This window comes from Sciurus vulgaris, assembly GCF_902686455.1.
Source record: "Sciurus vulgaris genome assembly, chromosome: 5".
In the NCBI taxonomy this organism is placed as follows: Eukaryota; Metazoa; Chordata; class Mammalia; order Rodentia; family Sciuridae; genus Sciurus; species Sciurus vulgaris.
In genome coordinates, this window is record NC_136465.1 from 104,747,384 (window position 1) to 104,751,950 (window position 4,567).

At 40.1% G+C, this 4,567-nt stretch overlaps 1 pseudogene across 1 annotated transcript; it reads right to left on the minus strand.

The window, feature by feature from the left end:
* Positions 1 to 2,705: 2,705 nt before the first annotated feature.
* On the minus strand, positions 2,706 to 4,197 carry LOC306660848 (RNA 3'-terminal phosphate cyclase-like; annotated as a pseudogene). The gene is made up of 2 exons: positions 3,976 to 4,197; positions 2,706 to 3,896 (listed from the first exon to the last, which is right to left on the minus strand). The product of its transcript is annotated as an RNA 3'-terminal phosphate cyclase-like (transcript).
* Positions 4,198 to 4,567: the final 370 nt, after the last annotated feature.

A 4,567-nucleotide genomic window follows, 5' to 3' on the forward strand; every position in this document is an offset into this window, starting at 1 on the left:
CTATGGCTTAATGGTTCAGCAAAAGGCCGACAGATCTATGGTCTTATTTCCAACTGAGAGGTTTTTAATAAGCAGTTTGAGCTCCCGGAATTTGAGAAGATGGCACAGGGACTGTTCTAAATTTAGCAGGGTCAATCTTAAAGGACATTTCCTGAACGGATCAAATGCTGTATAAATTGGAATATGCTGAATCGACATGCCACTATTTGACTCTTTTCTGAAGCAATTAAAATGGAAAAAAAAAAAAAAAAAAAAGCTATCTGATTCAAAAGGCAAGAAAACTGGAACTCAGGGGGCACACGCCCCTCCCCCAGTGCCATTCTCCTTCCGGAGCCCCCTGCTCTGTCCAGCCCCAGCTCAGCCAGGCACCCAGTCAGCCAGATAAGATCCCACCAGCACCAGGGAGCTGTGGCTGGAGCTCTCAACTCTCTCAAAAGGTAGAGGCGGTGATGGAGGGCAAGTTTCCCATCACCAGTAGAAGCGATCTTAGCCTTCTGAGTGGCCTCTCTGAATGCATTCTCCCTAATAAATACTACGCTGCTCAAGGATTATATTCGATAATAGCAAGCGTCAAGGGCTATATGGGATTGTGGTTGAATTGCCCCATTAATGCCCCCTATGTCCTAATTAAATGACAAACTAGATCCTGAGTTCTGAATGACTGACTTCCAATAGAATTTCTGAACAAATTGTTATATTAGATAACTTTGTAGACTGCTAAAATAGGAACACCTCAAGTAACAGGAACTGCCTCTTCATACTTTAACACATTGGGCAATTAGCATAGGCCTTACTAGCATAATGGCAGGCACATGGTACTTGATAGTGTTAGGGGTAACTAAATGGTAAGACATGAACAAACCTAATCCAAAAATCTTTTTACGTAGGGAAATGTTTTCTAAATACATTATAGATGCTTATTATGATTCATCTCACCTATTTTTAAGGAAAGAATTTTCTAAAGTCAAGATAAAACTACCAAACCCTCCCATGAAGGTACCAACAAATAAGGAAAGCAAGAAAGCTGTGTGTTAATAAAGTGAACCAATAAACACCACGTTTATAATCCCTGATTACAAATTCACAGGGTCACAGTCTGTAAATAAGAACATCTGATGACATAAGCATTAACAGCTTAAATTAATATCTGCTTTGAGCTAACGACACAGCTTGAGGCAAAATGTAGGCTTCTGGCAATCCTCCAGTGTGCACTACTGGTGATAAGGCCTGAATCAGCAAATATTTTTATCATTACATGGAACCTCTACCTTAGAGACCACCGCTTTAATTGTGATCTCTATTTATAATTACTAATCAAAACACTATGGACCAAATAATTATCTTTTAATAATATGGCACTATTTTTTTTCACTCTGATAAAAGATTTAGTCATTCACTCTGTGTGTGTGTGTGTGTGTGTGTGTGTGTGTGTGTGGTATTTGGAGGTTGGTTGCACAGCCCCAGTCAGCCATGAACACTTGTTTATTTGAAACCCTTCCTCGGTTACAAAGTTGTTAAAAAAAATTTTTTTAAATGCTGAGAAACATTACGTAAGCTCAGTGGCCATTTTCCCAGCTCATCTAGAGATGACAGTTTCTTTGAACCTAACTTAAAAAAAAAATAAGTTTCTAAACAAATCAAATTCATGGATTGTATAGGTTCTCATTCTGTCATTTTTGAGGGTTTTTAAAAATTCTTATTAGAGCTTTATGGTTGCACAGAGTCATTGGATTCATCCCAACAAATTCATGCATGCATGGAAATCGATTTTGGTTCCATCCTATCATTTTGCAAAACATTAAAATAGGTTTCTAAAGCATCTGATTCACTTGACTCACTTGGTTCTGCTTCTACTCTCCAAGAGGCCCACAGTTCTCATTTTCCTTCTTTTTCTCCCAGTTGTCTGTGTCTGTGGTCACTTTCCCTTCAGTTTCATAAGCATAAGTGCTGTTTAAGGCACTCATCTAGAGCATTGTGGTCTCAGCAGTTCCCCACGTCTCAGGATATACTGCTATGGATGTGACCCCCAAATCTGCTCTTCAACCCAACTTCTAAGCTCTAACCCACAGCTGGAACTCTTTATTAAAGTAATATACCTAAGCAATATTTGCTGTTTTCTCTCCCACACCAAATAACCTCCTCTTGTCATCTTTTTACAATCTTAATAATCTCTTTTAGGTGCTACAGCCCCAAATCTCAGAATCATTTTTCATTCCTTCACCACCTGTCTCCCACATCAAATTAGTTCCATCCTGCAGTTTATATCTGCAGGGCCCTATTTCTTTCTCCCTGGTCTTTGCTAGCCCAGCTGTCTTACTTCAAATTCACCTTGCCTGCCATGTATTCCATGATTATATTCCAAAGAACTGGCTACCCATTTCTTTGTTCCAATTAACTAAGCCAGCACTTCCTACAGTAACTCATGCACACAATATATAACATAATAAAAAGTTGAATTTTTAAGTCCTTCTGAGTGTGTGTGTGTGTACACATTTCTTCATGCCATTTGACTGTTTAAAGTTTTCATGTCATTTGATCTAATAGCTGAAACTCATACCCTGACAGTAGGAATGCACAATGGTACACTGTGGGCAACTGATTAGCAATTTCTTATCAAATTAGGCATACACCTACCATATGTTCCCAACCATTCCATTCCCAGGTATTTATCCAAAAGAAATAATTTAAGTCTTTTTTTTTAGAGCATAAAGAATATTTTATTTTAATAATTTAATATTGATATTGGCTATCATACATATCCATCAATTCTTACATTTTATTGCCCATCTCAGGAGATATTCAAAGTAAGATTAACTTGATGAATCATTCTCAGTGAATCTAGACTATCATACTTCATATCCAAATTTAGTCAGGCCCTTTAATAATATTCATTGTTTTGTAGTATGCATGAAATAAGTTAATGCAATACAACACTGAGGTATTGTTTAAGAGGTAAATACCCTATAGATTTGGATTTCTCATCCCAATTACTTGGCATTCAACAATATAAGTGTCTTTAGAGGCATCTTCTTCATCTTCTGATTTCTTCACAGTAAATTAAGCCTTTGCTAGTTGTTTGGCAAAACGTATAGCAGTTTGTGTATGGAGAGTAACTGGTCCTGTTTTTATTCTGGAAACCCCATTGGACAATGCCATGAAAATAATCAGCTCGTCTTGCAAAAACTGGTCTACAGTTCCACCACATCTAAGGTTGGCTAACAGCATTTCAGCAGCGTCAATTCCAACCTTGTCTGCATTTACACCTCGTTTCCCAAGTGATGATCCTGCAAACAAACAGCCAGTGGATGTCTCAGCAATAATGATTATTCCATTGCCAAATGTTTGGTCTTTGGGTTCCTGAACACGCTGAATGTTAACATATAGATCCCTGATCTCTTTTCTGATGCATCTCACAGCTGCCGCCGCCACATCTTTTGCTACTTTAAATGGCAAAACACCAGCAACAAAAGCTCTTCCATATATCACGATCAGTTAAATCCATTGGGTTCAACTGTGTAACTGGTGACATTCGGACAATCACTTCACCACGACCTTTCGGATAATAGGCCCTCATTTTAATGTCACAATTAAATTTAAAAGCCAATTTTTCAACAACTGGCTTGAAGACCATCACTGTGTAGTTGATCTGTGGTGCCATTTCAGCATTAGTTCCACCTTTCAAACGAGGTTCTGATGGAGAAGCAGCAAACAGAACACATGGCACTGAAACCTGCATCAAGAGGCACACACTCCCTGCTGTCTTGGTTTCTGCTGTGTGGATTCCACCTTTGGTCTTCTCTGGTGTGAAGATTACTTCTGTGGAACCAATTTCTGTCCACTCCAGTTGCCCATCACACAAATCTCGAATCATTTCCAGTCCAGATAAATGTTGAGGCCTTCAGGTCATAATACTGCATCAAAACGTGTGCATCCAGACTGCCTATATCCCCACATTTTATGATATATTTATAAAACTCAGGCATGGCGTGCTGCGCCCGCCCTGATCTTCTGCACCCACAAGAGGAGGCCCAGGAGGCAGTTGAGGGCAGTGGAGACCCTGAGGATCTGGCCGCTCCCTTCCATGATCCCGCCGAGGACCTCCACCCACTGCCCTGCCATGGGAGGCGCCCTGCTGCCTGGCCCACAGCCACCACGCCTTCGCTGCAGAAAGAATAGACGCCCCACAACTCTGAAACCTCGATCACACCCAGGGCTGCGGGATCTTCCGCCAAAGCAGAAGAAGTGAAGCCTCTTAAGTCATCTTGATAGTCACCCTAATGAATTAAATTAGCCAGTCTTAAGCCCAGTGCTTTTTATGTATAACAATGAAGCATGAGTGCAATTTCAGATCTTTTTAAATTAAGCATTTCAAGTGCATGGAAAAAGCAGAACTCAGAGAATGGTATGCTTGGTGGAAATAGGCCCCATCCTCTCTGCACTAAAGGAACAGGCAGGACTAGAGTGTTAACTTCATTATTTCCCCCAAAGAAATTGAACTCACCTGCAGTATTATTGGCAGACATGATATGTGTTAAGTTTACTCACCGTCTCATTGATATGGCCCGTT